At 38.0% G+C, this 16,792-nt stretch overlaps 1 protein-coding gene across 1 annotated transcript in view; it reads right to left on the bottom strand.

Moving 5' to 3' along the window:
* The window catches only part of LOC135697564 (uncharacterized), a 40,236-nt gene extending 23,820 nt beyond the window's left edge, over window positions 1-16,416 (bottom strand). The window contains exon 1 of the mRNA XM_065217326.1: window positions 16,218-16,416. The gene's annotated coding sequence lies outside the window, so the exon portion shown is untranslated. The remainder of the gene's footprint in view (window positions 1-16,217) is intronic.
* Between the last annotated feature and the right edge of the window lie 376 nt (window positions 16,417-16,792).

The raw sequence follows: 16,792 nt of genomic DNA, 5'->3' as shown, positions 1-16,792 counted from the left end.
AGATCTAAGTCAAGGTTCACACTCCTGCCTCACAGATCGTCGGAGGGGAGCAGTGGACGAATGTGATTCATTAAAATCCGATGGATCTCTCGTCTCGTCAGTTTTGAAGCGAATCCGTCTTCATCACGCAATCTGTCGTGGAAATGAGATCGAGAAGCAAAGCCAGCAGCATTCCTCACCGGTAAATGTTTTTCTGCTAGCGGGAATTGGTGTCAAAAGTGAACCGGTTGGGTCTATTTTGATTCTGTCACGGGAAAGTGCACTCTGCAAGCGTAATTAATTAGTCCAACTGAGTGACAAGCTTATGAAAGGCATTCCACAGTTGAAGGTGTGAAGGTGGTACCGGCGGCGGTTGGCCATCAAAGTGTGTTTCAACGCCACTTGGGCACTTAATCTGGGGATTTTATTTTTCGAACCTCCCGCTGCTGGCAGGTGGGTTATAGAGCTAAGCGATAAAGGTGTTTCGATTGTGTAATTCGGAGCGCAGTGGTAAATAACGATCCGCCATTCTCCGAGGTGCAAGCCTGCTGGTCTAGAAATAGCTTCCGATATGCATGCACCGTTGAATCTCCGGCTCCGCGTTGGAAGCCGGCGAGTGTGGGCGTAAAGAAAAACATTTCGAAATGTTTATTTTTTGCCAAATTTTTCGCTCAATGAAGTAAACGATTGATATGGCTCGTGCGTTCCGGGCAGTTCCTGGGATTGTTTGAGTAGGACATATGAGCATGATGGGATACTTACGAGAAAGATGACGATGATGATGACAGGTTGACAGAAGTTGGAAGAATTTCAAGAATCCACTTTTGAGGAAGCGATGAAATGTTATGAAATTGAGCAGAGCGGCGGAATTTGCAGACGAAGGTAGTTTTGTGCGGTAAGAATTTTCCCCTGATTCCAGCTCAAGGGTGCATTCGTAAAAAAATAGGACACGCATAAATAGCTTTAACTTTTTAACAATTATACCAAATGACTTGTAATTTTCAGTGAAGATTGTTTAGTCCATAACGTACACATTTGTATGAAGGATTGAGGTGCTTTATTTCGAGTAATAGTCATGAGAACAACATGCTGTCTGAAAAATGTTGTACAGTCTCAAATTTGAAATCAGCGGCTATGCAAGGAAATTATATCGTCAATGTTGCTAACGACTCATGTTTGCCAAATTTTAGATTTATAAATATTATGCAGTTTTTCGCAAACTACACCTAAACATTTCGGCTAATTTGGCTTAAGTACCCTTCAATTAAGATTTTTTTTAATCAAAATGAGCCGAAACTTGAAGGGTTGAGATTTTCGAAATGAGTCGAAATTTTGAAGTGTAATTTCGGACCATCTGCACAATATTTTAAAATGCAATATTTGGCAAAAAAAAAAAATGATTCCATGAGCTATTAGCAACAATGACGAAAGACAAATGAAAAATCAATCCATTTACGCCTAACAAAAACAGTATTTTATGTTACATTTTAATGATTCATAATTCGTTAATAAATTGAACAAGGAATGGTAAAAGTAAGTAAATATTGACAAAATGTAGTTTTCCGTCGTTATGCAACATTTTTGACCCAACGTTTTGTTTTCTTGATAAAGACCCAAGTCAAATGAGAGAGAAGATTAGTAATTTCAGAGATTAGATTAGTAATTTCACTACTTTATAAAGTAGTGGAAGTAATTGGAAATTACTAATCCTTCTTTCTCTCGCTCTCTTCCACTAAGGCGCTCTCATTCATCAGGATTCCCAAGGCATAGCTCGTATTTGAATCATGACATATTTTGTATGAGTTCAAAGCTCTCGAAAGAATCTTTTCTTAACATTTACAGCTATTTGGTTTAAAAGTTAAAAAATTACAGCTGTTAATGTGTGCGCAATATTTATCGAATACACCATTTACTTACTGTGTTCGAAGGTGTTTTGTACTGAAATTTTGTTATAAATCGTGCGAAAAGACAAATAGTTAATGGTATTCGAACTTTATCATTCGGAATGTTTCGAAGTTTGTACAGGTAACTGAGATGAAAATTAGTCGTTCTGATGGCATACCAAATACATGTTTGATGTTTTAGATTTGTATAATCGCATAAACACTTAAATATGTACGGTAGGAACCTTTAAAACGAAAGATTCAATAGAAAGTTTATGACTAAACCTTCAAGTGTCTACTGCCTGAAAAAACCGGGAATTCTCAGGGAATTCTATTTCTCTTGAAAATACCTGGAAGTCTCAGGGAATCTTATCATTTTTACTAAGGATATTCCAAAGAAAAGAATGTATTTTAAAATAAAAATAGGATTTCTTACTGAGGAGAATTTCAAGGCAATTCCAAGAAAAATTAAAAGAAAATTTGATTCGGAGGATAGTTGCCAGAAGTATTCTAACTATATTCTTATGATATTTTTTAGAGAGTTCAGACAAGCGTTCCATGTGAATTTCTGAAATAATTCCATGAGAGTTTCGGAAGAATACGAGCGAATGATGAGGAGAACTCCAAGCGAATTTTCGTGCGTTGAATATGTAATGGACTATTCTGACATCTTCAAAACAACTTGAAAATTCCCAAAAAATTCCTGAAGTTAATGAAGTACCCGTTAAGTTCTTTTGTAGTTTGAGAAACTAGTCTGATTCTCACAATACTTCTCATTATCTTAACTTTTTCAGACTTCCTAAAGTTTCCACAATTTTCCTAATGATCATGAATATTCTCTAAAGCTTAAACAATTCACTGAATTTCTCTAAACTTCTTGAAAATTTATGTAATTTCACTGCTCTGAAATATCTCTGCTCTGAGGATATCTGTTCTTTCTTGAAGTTTTTTTCTTTAGCTGTTTAGCGAGATCAATATCTTTCTTGAAGTTCTCGAAACTTCTCTTAAGTGTTTGAATTTCTCATGAAGCTAGTTGTTCTACCCTGAATTTGATTGTGATTAATTCTAAAAATGTTTAAGCTTCCTTGAACTTGACTTAATTGAAAACCTCAATAATTTTCTTAACATCTCTAAAATTATCTGAAAATTTGGGAACCGCTAATTAAGTGAAACTAATGGAACTGAACTCCCCTGAAATTTCCCTTGTTTTTGGAGGTTTACTAAACTTATTTGAAATGCTCCCGAAATGTCCATATGAGTTCTTGAAGTTCTCAGATCTTTCCTTAAGTTCCATAGACTTTTATGAAATGTTTCTGAAGATCTCTGTATATTTTTAAAGATTTCGAAATTATTCTGAAATTTCAGGAACTTCTTTAACCTCCCGCAATGAAATAATTAATATAGTTCGATGATTTTCACTGAAGTTCTCAAAATTCGTCAGATTTTGGAAACAAATTCATAGCTTCTTCAATAGTCTAGAGTTTCCTGATGTTTTTAAAACTGCCCAAATTACTTATCAATGTCTTTAAAATTCTCTAGACTGCCCTGAATATCTTAGGATTTTTTTGGAAGAACCCACAATTTTACTGAAATTGATTTTATTGCCTTTGAGTTTTACAATTTTGCTTAAGTTTTATAAAGTTTATAAACGCTCACAGAACTTTGCCATAAATCACTATATTGTCCTGGAATGTGCAGTCCTGAAGTTTTCTATGCTTACCTTAATTTCTCTAAATTTATCAAATATTCTGGTGAATTTTCTAGGGGAATTCACGTATTCTCGTCAATCTAAGCAGTGTCCGCACTTCTATTAGCATTTTCCCAGCGTCACGCACATATATGACGTGTCTGTTAGTTTACATTCATCTGCTGCTTGCTTCTCTATCCATTCTAATCGACAGAATTCTTCAAAACTGTTTGAAAGGGTTTTTACAACGCTCCAAACTTCTCAGGTGAGTGTGACTATTGTCGGCAGCCTCGTTTTCTTCGGCAACCTTCCCATTAGAACTGCGTGTTAACCAGCTGTTCTATTATCGGCAACTTGAAATCAACCCCATTTTAGAGTACGTATGCTTCATTTGAATACAAATCTGGCATAACAGGACTGCTCAGACGTACACATACAATCAGATTGAAGCTGAAAGACTAAAGAATCGTTTGGATGCATTCAGGGAAGTGTGTTGATGGGAAAACATAGTGAAATTAACGTTTAAATTTTGGTTGCCGAAAACAGTCAATGGGTGCCGAAGCCGACATTTACCCTATATATATTTATAATTCCCTGAAATTTCTCAAGATTTCATATCAATCAAAGAATTTTCGGAATATTCCATAATTCCAAGGAACTCCTTGTTAGTCGCTGCAAATTTCCTTACGTTAATGAGATTTTTGTGATGTTATCTGATCGTCCTCGAAGTACTCAGAACTGCACAGAATACAACGAAACAATCTTAAAATAACTAAATTTCTTAGAAGTTCTCTGGAATTTCTTGAAAATATCGGTGATTGCTAAAAGTTCTCGCTTTTTTTTTTAATTAATGGCTCTTCGTTGATGTTCTCTAATCAACTAAGCTAAATTTTCGAAATTTTTAAGATCTTTAAATATCCATGATTTAACACCCTTGAAATACTCTCACATTTTCCGAATGTTCATGTAATTTTTATTGCGTTCCAGAATTTTTCTCTGGGCAAACCGAAGTTTCCGGATATTCCCGGAAATTTTCTTGAGACTTCTCTAAGGTTTCTGCAATTTCCTTGAAATGTTTTAAGTACCCTTTAATTCTATGATCTGTCTTGATGTTCTCGAAGCTTCCCTAAAGCTCTCAATTCTAATAAAGATCTCGGTTCTGCTTTAAAATAAATGGAATTCTGGTGAACACCTTTAAACTTCCCTGGAATTCTCTGCATTTGAATTAAGTTTCTGAAATATTTCAGGAGTTTTCGTTTATTTTCTGAAGGTCTCTGTACTAAATCTCTTGGAACATCTTAAAAATTCTCGATTTTATTTCAGCGCGTCATTGAATTATCCTGAATTTGTCAAAACTCACACTACAGATTTTTTAGTAAATCCAATAGTCTGGGCTAAAATTTCGGGGACTTGCGCTTAAGATCTCTGGAATTTCTCATGATCCGAAGATCTAATTTTGCTGAGATAAATCGAACTTCTAAAAAGTTTCCACAATTTTGCTAGTACGAAATTTCAAGATATTGAAAATGTTGTGATCTTAGACTTACTAAAATGAAGTAAAGCTGTTTCTTTAAAACTGATTGTCATGTCTAAAAAACGTTTAGGTTAATTGCTGTTGTTGTTGTTTTATTTAGCCAAATGAGTGGACACCCTGTAGATAGAGAAAGACGATTTAACATAATAAAACACTTTATACAACCTTGTCAACAACGAATTGTAGGCCTGTCCTACACACTGCAAGGAAAATGATCAATCTTGAAGTAAATTCACGCTTAAAAAAAGTTAAAAATAGTGACTGATAACAAGAAAAAGTGACTTTAGTGACTTGGCCTTAAAAACGGAGACTTGTGACTTGCTTGAAAAAAGTTACCAAGTCACTAAAAAGTGACTCGCTAGCAGCCCTGAAAATAAAAATAGGTAGTTATCTGAGAATGCAAATAGGTAGAAAATTAACGAAAAATCATGCTTCTCAATGCCCATGAATCTGTTCCAATTTCCCGAGAAACAAACATAGAAGCATCCTTTAAATTTGTCGAACCTTCCCTGTCGAACGGAATCCCTTTATGTAGAGCTTTGAGTGGGTTGGTTTATTTCCTTTAAATTCCGTTATAATCGCTTATCTTTTGACAGATACACTGAAAATAAATTTTCGTTTATACAACGAAATCGCTCGTTTGTTCTACGAATTTATACGTTGTTTTCTGCAACGAAATGGATTTGTACATTGTATGAAGCTAGTTTCGTTAGAACTGCCACACTCGCTATCGCTACACCCAACCAGTGGGCCACAAGTGTTGGTTGTGGAAACCGAAAAATGTGGAGTGTGTTAGTGAGAATGGCTAAAAATAACTTCAATATTGTAAGCGATAAACATGACAAAAATATAAAATTGGCTTCAGACCGGACTCGAACCATGAACCTTGCAATAGCCAGATCTGCACCTTATCCATCACTCTATCAGTGCTACGAGAAAGGGAAAGGCTAAAGGCAAATAAGAAGTACTCATGGAGCGGTAATTCGATTTCTATTGCTTTTTCTGCTGCTTGCATGTATTTTTTTTCTCTGACATAAAACCACCGTGACCAGTATTTTGATTTATAATGGTAGCTTGCATGTATTGGTCAAACCAGTATCCCATCTCCAACACACAATCAGAACTTTAGGAGACAAGAAGCGCAGTTGTTGGTTTGATTGTACGAAGATGAATTTATATATTATACGAGTTAGGCGTAATATTGACATTGCGCCAGATGACAGGGAAAACGAATGTTTCGTACCATTTATGATAGATGTGTTGTATGTACGATATTGATTTTTACGAAATGGTTTTCAGAGAAATAACGAAAATAAATTTTCAGTGTACGCGTATTTCGTCTACTACTTGCATACTTCATCAGTGCCAAATACTCAACACCACTTAGAAAGATTGTTGGGTAAAAGCTACAAGAAATTTCCCAGAAGAGCCAAAAGAAACTTCTAAAAGAAAGTTTGGATTAACTTCCAGAGGAGCTGAAGAGCTTCTGGGTTGTGCAGTTAGCGGCATCACTTGTCGTTCAGACGTATTGTGAGTGCCACGAAGTGAGGGTTCGAGCCCGTGGAAGTTTTCGGGCTGTGCAACCACTGGTTCAAGATGGTGTCAATAGTCTTTTTAAATCGGAAGATTGTTCCAGATGAAGTTGGAATTTTTTTTCGATTGAAACCTGAACAATTTTCTGGGGGAGGCCAGGAAGATTTTTTGGGGAAAGACTTATCAAGTAAGTCAAAGAAGAAACATCCGGGAATGTCAAATTCTGGGGTAGTTTAAAACAAATGAATAGAAAATTTAAATGAAAGCTTTAAAAAATTGCTGATGAAGTTGGATGAACCTTCCAGCACGAGAGTTGTATAGATTTTTCTCCTTCAGTATACTTAAATCATTTGTTTTTATTAGTTAGATAGGTTCCGATTCTACACATTGTAGTTTCATTTTTGCTGTTTTAGTCAAAAGAAGCTAGGCTTGGAAGTCAGCAATCCTTCTGTAAGAAGCTTCCGATGAAATCTGATGCTAATTTCTACGAAAGTTGGAAGAGACTCCTGGGAGAATTCGGATATATCTTCTGGGTCAAAAGAAACCCCCGAGGGAAGTCGTAGCTAAAAACAACGATAAAGGTCAGAAGATAAATCAAGTACAGCGAGGATTTTTGTTTTCCAATGGAGTCAAACATATTAAAATTGAGTGGATAAACAAATCAATGCTTTATAAGTCGATCTACAAAAGCAAAAAAAAAAATCCGATTTGTAACTGCCATGAATTCAAAATTATACTTTTCTGGTCCCTGAACTGTAATATTTTCCGATTACCGGGAATTCCCGGGAAGAGTCATCAGTTCTTTCACAAACGATGCTACAGGACAAACGAAGAGACAGACGACTAACTGGCGAAATCAATTAAAATAATGTGGTTCACTGTAAAAGAATTTTCTTAAAAGCTTGTGCCGTCATCCACCAGATGGGCTAGTTTTTTGTTTTGATTTGAACAAAGTTGATTTTGTATGCATTGATCCTTGACAGAGCGCAAAGAGTGTATCATTTTGTTATTTTTTTTATGCATTTCAGTTTTGAGTAGAGTGAAAGAGATAAAACCAAAACATTCTAGTACATACCGACGCCAGGGAGGCAGCTCCTACGCCTGGACCCTACCTATCGACCCATCAACTCATGAACCGGGGACCAACAGCTTTACTTCCTTTCCGAAGGAAGGCGTGATCAGAGATGATATGCCTCAGAACATCCCGGCGGCGCCGACTGGAATTAAACCCAGGCCTGCTGGGGTCAGAGGTAATCACGCTTACCACTGCACCATCGGCGCCGCTACTTTGACAATGTTAAGATAGTCAATTTTAAAGATGAAGGATATAAAAACATCTGTAATTGAGGTGTTAAGAAACTTTTCAAGACTGGAGCAAGATGGACAGATAACGGCCATAGAATTCCAATGCATGCGTCTAGAACAGCTTTTCTTAATCTATGGATGGGTCACGACCCACCGTAGGAATTTTATGTTTTATGTCATTAAAAATGCAAGCTTTTGGAAAATTAAAAATCTTGAACGCTTAAATATTAACAAAAACCTTAGAACAAAAACTTTTGATGCAATTTCCAATAATTTTTTCGTATGCTATTTTTGCAATTGCTCATTACAGCTAAAGTTATATTTTTCGGATTTATGAAGCTATGAGATAATTGAATAATAATTATTATTTACAAGATGCAAGAAAAGAAGGCAAAGAGTGTGCATGACACATACAACCTGTCATTTGAGCTTTCAGAGGGTCACAATAGTGAATAGCTGTAACGATGAGCAACGAACGATCATAAAATCGTTAGTTGTGGCCTTCTGAATGCAAAATTGACACATTTTATATGTCATACACAAAGTTTACCACCTCTTCTTGTTTCTTACAAATAAAAAATATCATTATAGTATCTCATAGTTTCATAATTACGAAAAATAGCATTTTAGCTGTAATGAGAAGCCTGTTGTTAACGTAAAATCAATTGTGCTGAAACGTTCGCCAAAGAACTACAAATATGTTCAATTTTACGATTACAAAATATTAAATTTTTGGAAGCACCTGCTGGACACTAGGTAGTTCATTGGCGAACGTTTCTGCTCAATTGATCATAAGTTAACAAAGCTACATCATGTCAAAGTTGACCATTGAAAATCGGCATACGCTGCTATTTTATCGAACACAACTGTAGGTGCGTAACGCTATAATGCATGTGTCTAGGGGCAGGGTACATGCACCAGTGGAGTTCATCAAGCTGGCCGAAATCCTCGAAGGATAGAGTGAACCAGTGAACGTCCTGTTCCAATGTTGTGGAGAAAACTTTGAAGATTGAACTAGAGGTGGTCCGTATGTTTTCCGCTAGTTTGGACCCTAGAAATAGCATGGGAGAGAAGATGAGCAAGCATCGATGCGACCAGCATCGGTGGAGATGTGATCAGCGCTTGTTGATTGTTATGATTTTGATGAATGTGCGGTGGTAGCTGCGTTCATGGTGACCGAAGATCCGTTGAATTTATGAACTGAAAGTGTGTCCACTTCATCTGCTGGACAGATGCCTGCGGTCAATTTGGGGTATGAGTGAAACCTGCATTGTTCGGTTGCCAGCCAAGTATTTCGTCGCTTTCAGTTTCCTTACACTTCCATGCCGTACAATCCAATCAAAACATTAAAACATTATTTTAATGTTGACGTTTTACAGTCCATGACATGTTGCCGTTTTTGGGAACAGGTTCATGATATTAAGTATGAACTGTAATCACGTGTGCCAGAACAAGATCATGGTTTTCAGAACAGAGTTCACGTTTCTATGACTTGTGTTGCCTTTGCTGGTGCCCGGTGAAACGTAGCGCAGGCGTTACGTTTATTTTGCGGAACAATGTTTACGATTTTCATTGTACTTGTACTTTCGTAAACGAAAAATTGACTTGTTCCGAAAATCGTGATTTTTTTCCGTGCTCAGCTGTTGATTTGACCTACTAACGACAGTAATGCTATATCGTCTTTGAATACGATGTATATCTGTCTGTAATCTCCCGGCTGCCAAAGTGGTTTCGAGATACTGAAGGTCTGGTCGTCAGAAACAGCTGGATCTGAAGAGTAGATTCAGGATGAAATGGATGCGTTCGCAGTGCAGGTGTGGATGACTATAGTGGGTATAGCTCACTATCCTGGATGTGTAGCCATTACATAAGGATGGCTTGAAGTTCAGCTCAAGGAGACTTGAAGTTCAATACCGCCCTGGCAACGATAACATCGTAATAGAGAGACGAGAGAACGACACATATAGGGAATTTGTTTATTATCCAGGTTGGAACCAGTTCCAACCCGTGCGAACCCGAGCTTATTGTCAGTGCGAACCTCAACCCGAGCTAGGTTACAAAAACAAACGTTAATACTGACGTTTGAAAGGCAACAAGCAGACCCAATCTCGATACCCGATCCAGGTTGGAACTGAATCAAAAACAAATTCGCTAATAGTGTCTATTCCGGTAGAGTAGATCTATTCTGATAGGGTAGCTCGTACGATCAATAAAGTAACCGGTGATCATTTAAAGTCACAACCAGTCTTGTAAGTGGTCACCGTAGTCGACATATTTTCTGCGATAATCGACTGCCTTTGCTTCCGACACTTGCAAAACAAGTTATCGAATTACAGCACCAAACTTTGTCTTTGTCATACGACATTGTTGCCGAAGACCGTCATGAACGTATGTATCTTAGTTTTTCTCATGATAAGAGCTGCTGATGTTGTGCTTGTGTGAATTCTGAAAATAGCAAGCAATGATGTCCTAGCAATAACATTTCTAATCAGAAATGGTTTAATTTACACCAAATTGAGGAATTAGATCGAAATCACACATGTCATATGATAGTTTTTTTTTAGCCGTCGCCGGTGGTGTAGTGGTAAGCGTGACTGCTTTCTAACACCCCAATGGGTCTGGGTTCAATCCCAGCCGAGGTCGGTGGGATTTTTCTGAGGCATAAAAATCTCTGGTCACGTCTTCCTTCTGAAGGGAAGTAAAGCCGTTGGTCCCGGCCCATGTGTGTTGAATTGAATGGGTGCGATATCCTACGCAGGTGTGGAAGCTGCCTTCCTGCACATTCGATTGCCGTCAATGGATTGCAATCGATGTCCGTCGGTGATTGGCACTAGATTGCAGAACAGAGACCGACGTTAAATAAATAAAGGAAAAAATATGATAGTTTTTTGAAAATTTTCTTTTTGCTCGAATGTTGTTCTACCGTTTGTGTTGTGTAAGAAAGACGACGGTAGAGCATGAGAGTACGAATAAAAACAGACTGTCGCGCTTGACAACGAAGCGAGTGTCGTAAAGAAACGTCAACAGTTTCAACCCCTGGTCACAACTTGTTGATCGGGTGAATTGTTATTGAAAATGTCCTTAAATTGTGCTGCTGTCCTACAAACAGTACTCTTATTATCTAATTGTCATTAGAATCCAACATGTTTGGATTTTAAAGTGTAACCTAAATCTTAATCCTACTAGGCTACAAGCAAGACATTGAAAAATCTTTCAGAACAACTTACGCTTCCTTTAGAACGCCTTTTCAATATGTCTCTGAAAATGGAAAATTCCCCGAAATTGGGATATCGTCTCATTTGGTGCCTATTTTCAAGTCAGGCAAGAAATCTGACATCCGTAATTATCGTGGAATTGCCATTATCTCGTGCATCCCAAAACTTTTTGAATCAATCGTAAACGACAAAAATTCTCAGCTACATCGTATCTTCTTGAATTTGTAGCCTTCACTCTTAACGTAATGGACACTAGCAACCCAAGCAAAGCTGGAGATCAAGTTGAAATTAAAATTTGCTGTTATAATGTAACTTATTTTGAATACTCTAGTTGATCTCATTTTGGTTGACTTAACGGTTAACACAGCACACTTTTACACTGTTGTTACACTTGAGAGCACACTTTTACACTGTTGAATCAAACGGAAAAGTAATATTGCTTTCAATGACATCCCAATAAAGAAAAGTAAACTTGATTTCTGATTTTGCATTCATAATGTTTAACTGAATGCGGGCCTGGAGTAAATCGTATGCATCCATGTTTCTCACGCTGAAAGACTTGAGCTCAAATATCACCCCGGGAAAGTAACGAATGATCTAAATTGTGATAAACAAATCAAATAAACAATAAGTTAGTTCAACGACAGATGAGCTAAAATTATATTTTCAACTAGACGTTAACAGCAAAACTTCCAATTAAGTTTCTTTCGTTTAAAAAGTTTTGACTGCATAATGAAAGCAAAATATGAAATCAGACTAATGCCGTGACAATTGAAATCAAAATGAGTTTTCATTATAATAGAAACTGCACACTTTAATATCGATTTGCTTTCATTTTGTCAACCGACTTTGCTCGAGAAGCCAGCAGGCCTGGGTTCAATCCCAGTCGGCGCCGCCGGGATGTTCTGAGGCATAACATCTCTGACCACACCTTCCTTCGGAAGGGAAGTAAAGCCGTTGGTCCCCAGCTCATGAGTTGATGGGCCGATAGGTAGGGTCCGGGTGTAGGAGCTGTCTCCCTGGCGTCGGTAGCATTGGTGCTCAGCACAGAAAACAAGAGCTACGGAAAACAAATCATGGAAAAAAAAAGACGCAAGCAAACACGTAGAAGCCATTTTTACTGATTTCAGTAAAGCATTTGATTGAATCAATCGACATGTATTACTCTTTAAATTATAAAAAATAGGAATGGAATCTAGACTTTTGAATTGGCTTTAATCATACGTAACGCAACGCAAACGTTAGCTGGAAGAACCGAGCGGGATAGGGCTCGCATAGGCAGAAGCGTGATAATCGACCGGGATGAGTTCGAGGTGGTGGATGAATTTGTGTACCACGGATCATTGGTGACGTCGGATAACAACTGCAGCAGACAAATTGGTCGGCGTATTATTGCCGGAAGTCGTGCTTACTACTGACTCCACAAGACCCTGAGGTCAGGTAAACTTCACCTCCGTACTAAATGCACCATGTACAAGACGCTGATAAGACCGGTAGTTCTCTACGGGGACGATGCTCGAGGAGGACCTGCAAGCACTGGGTGTTTTCGAACGACGAGTGCTTAGGACCATCTTTGCCGGGGTATGTGAGAACGGTGTATAGAGGCGAAGGATGAACCACGAGCTGGCGCAACTCTATGGCAAACCATGTATCCAGAAAGTTGCAAAAGTTGGACGGATACGATGGGCGGGACACGTTTTAAGAATGCCGGACAAAAATCCTGCAAAAATGGTGTTTGCCTCGAATCCGGCTGGTACAAGATGAAGAGGAGCACGGCGAGCAAGGTGGTTAGACCAAGTCAAGCAGGATCTTGGAAGTGTGGGACGGTCAAGAAATTGGAGACAAGCAGCCACGGACCGAGTGAATTGGCGTAACATTGTGATGCAGGTGCAATCCTTAGGGATGTCGGACCAGGATAAGTAAATAAGTAAACGCAACGCAAACAAATAGTTTGTTTTCAAAATAAACTTTCAGAACCCATTTTGGTCACCTCTGGGGTGCCCCAAGGTTTTCATATAGGCCCAATTATTTATATTTTGTACGTAAACAACATTTCCTACATACTTAAAAAAAAATAAACTACTTATATATGCAGAGACGACATGAAGCTCTTCATGAAAATAAGTAATTCTAGCGACGCAGAAGAATTCCAGCATGAAATCAACTTATTTTACACCTAAAGTACACACTACGAAAAAGGCATGTAAATTTATGTACCCTGAAACCGACACATAAAAGCGGTCCATATGACATAAGAATCAGTTGAAAGAAAGGAGAAAACCAATTCAATCAAACGCACTTTATGTCGAGCTGCGTATGTTTCGGTTTTGGAACACTTTATTTTATATGACATGATTTTTGGCGTACCATAAGCTACGTCAAAGATGGATTACGTCTCTTGTGAAAATAGTTCTTCCTAAGTGTTTAGTAAAAGTGTACTCCAACTCAACGTAAAAAATGTACCGCAATAGTATTTAGCAGAAAAATAGATACACCTCTTTTCGAAATATTTTTAGGCGACCAACAAGTAGCAGAATGTAAAATTGTAATGGACCTAGCAGTAATCCTAGACTCCAAACTTACTTTTGTAGAACATTATAATACCATCATAACGAAAGCAAATAGTATGTTGGGCTTCATTAAGACGTTCAACTATAATGTCCAAGACCCATACACTATTAAATTATTATATATTACATATGTAATACCTATTCTGGAATACTGTATGGAATCCGTATAATGCCATATACAAGGAACGCATAGAATCCGTCCAAAAACAATTCATTTTATATGCCCTTCGCAAATTGAATTGAACCGCATTTCCTCTTCCATCATATGAAACACGCTGCATGCTCATCAACTTACAATCACTCAAAGAACGCCGCGAATTTGCAATGCTTTTCTTCGTTAATGATATTATTTCAGATCGCATAGAATCATCAGAATTACTCTCACAATTAAACTGTTACACACCCTGTTGGCATCTTAGAGCACGGTTATTATTCTCAGAAAAATCACACAGAACAAATTACGCAAAAATGGCCCCATCAATCGAATGATGCGACAGTATAATCACAGACAAACAAACATAACACTCACAAGTTGTTCATGGAACAAGCAATTAACGGTCAATTTAAAAGTATCGTAGTTGGTAGTACCACTACTTGTGGCGCGCATAGTCAATTCCCTTGCGTTTGACGTTTACACACTACCGCCATCTGTTCAGCGTACTACACACCGAAGTGTACTCAACAGATGGCTGTAATGTTTTAGCGACGATGTTTTACGATGAGAAATATTCAATGTTTTATGTCTGTTTGTCTGTGGTATAATCTACACTGCGAAGTCATTAGCATCACTATGTCAAAAGAAAACATTGAAAACCGACTAAAACATGATAGAAATAGAATGCATAGCATGTAAGTAAACCATTGTAACCATTGTATGTAGTCTACTATTGCTTCATGGAAAAAGAAAGCAATAGTGCACTAGCTTTTAATGTGCATCTTAAACGGTAAACTTCGTTTTTATTTCAAAGTCCGTTGGGAGCACTATTAACAAAAATATCGTTCATGATAAGTTGCGAGTTGACGTTGAATTTCTGAGATAAGAGCACATATTCTATCTTCTTTGGTACACGAAGCTGAGATTAACTCAAGATTGAACATAATCCCACTATTTTTTTTTTTCTAATTAAAAAACAGAGGTTAAGCAGCTTCCATCGTTTATGAGTATCGTTTACCTTGATATTTGCCAGAAAGAATAAAACTCTACACACTTAGAAATACCTAATTTTACACGTGATGGAATCCTTCTTTGACATAAATGATGAGACGTAAACAAATATGTCATGTAAAATTAAGTGCTCCGAGACTGAAAAGAACGGTACTCGATGAAAAGTACGTTTGATTGAGATGAATTTCAAGTTTATTATGATTCAATTTTATGTCAAAATTGACGCTCGTATATGTCAGTCTCTGAGCACCTAAATTTACATTAATTTTTCTAAGTGTGTACTCAATTTTGAGTTAGTCTCGGTGGCGATCGCACAATTTAACAATTTCGAGTCAAAGAATGAATCCTCACATCAAGGAAAACTTATTCAATTTAGAATATGAAGGAATACCTCATTCAATGTGTACGATGTGTTGGCACTGAAAACGCAGTCATGCCAAATAGCATTTTAAAAATATTGTCTATAAATGATATCTCAAATAGCTAAAAGTGTCCTCCACTGTCCACCATGCGTCTCCATCAGTTTATTAGATTTTGGCAAAAAAAAAAATCCACCGTTAACACATTTAATCCATTAGCCAGCTGCACCATTTCAAGTCCTCACTGTGATACAGGTGCACATAAGTAAAAAATCCTCGTTAAATTTAATGTTCTCGTCCGACTAACTATGTCCACAGTTGCCTTTGCACTCGACGGCTTCACTCCACGCTAATCGCTTTATAGGCCTAAATGGTTGCTGTTGGTTTAACTGTTTGCGAATAAAATTTCAATTTCGTATGCCAATCTTCATTCACACACTCGGCCACAGTTTTCCCCAATTCAGTTCATGCGTGTCGAGCGGTTTCCACCATTTGTCGTAATATATGGTCATCATCCGGCCGCACATGGTAAAAATCTCCGGGGAAATATTTTCACAGCTGTCGAATTTCTTGTTTATACACTGGCCAACACGCGCGCGTTTCCACGACGATCACCTTCACCCCCTGCCATCACTTGTTATGGACTGCTGGTCGATGATAGATTTAAATACTGACGAGCGATATCAAACGAATTATAAATCTGTGCGGCCATTGCTGCTAATTTTACGATTTTGTTTGAAATCTGAACAATTTATAATTTGATGATACCGTTTCCGCTGGAATGTTATATAACCGAGGGGGTGCACTTGCGATCGTTTATTGCTTTTCCCGTCAATTGGCCATTTGCTTCCACAAACACGTACTTTGGCGATTTTTATTTTATTCGTATATTTTCTTCCGATGGAGACGCATGGCAGTTTTCAGTAGATCGATCTCAATTTGCTCACATTTTCAACTTCACAAAAAGCACTCATTTCAACCACCTACCTAGTTTTAACACGAACCCTGCAAAACGGGCAAACTATCGGACCAAACTCGATTCACGCGAAATGCCAAAAGTTCAACAGACTCTGTCGGATTGCTCCTTTATTCCGTTCTTTTGCCCTGAGAGGTGGACGAGTTGTTCTTTATCCCAAACGGTCAACCGAGTGTTTCGATCACTACTGAGGGTAGGATTTTCGTGGCGAGACGATTTTATGAATCAAGTGGTTTTCCCTCCGCTTTTCCGACGAGCCCGGTACCAATACCTGTGCGCACTTGGTCGGTCGTTGTGGGTATGCACCGTTTTCCCGTTCTTCTACACGAATGCTTCATGGCGATGTGGTGCGCCCGAGGGATTTGCGCAACGCATTCCAAGTCGAGTCGATGTATTTGGGGATTATGTTGGTCGGTGTTGGTTCGGAAGGTGGAGAGATGTTCAGGTTGATGTGTAGGTAATGCAGGGATTTTCGATGGTTTGTGCTGATCTTGGAAAGAATTTGCATTAGAGTTTCCACAGGCCTTCGTTTCGTAGACGACTTTGAAGCTAGAAAGGAATATTCTCATATTTTGAGAAACTTTTT

Source organism: Ochlerotatus camptorhynchus, unplaced genomic scaffold (assembly GCF_037179485.1).
Source record: "Ochlerotatus camptorhynchus isolate MF236.1 unplaced genomic scaffold, CSIRO-AGI_Acam_v1.1 ptg000074l, whole genome shotgun sequence".
Taxonomy (NCBI): domain Eukaryota; kingdom Metazoa; phylum Arthropoda; class Insecta; order Diptera; family Culicidae; genus Ochlerotatus; species Ochlerotatus camptorhynchus.
The sequence above is the reverse complement of the archived record's forward strand: the minus strand, read 5'-3'. Positions and strand labels throughout refer to the sequence as shown.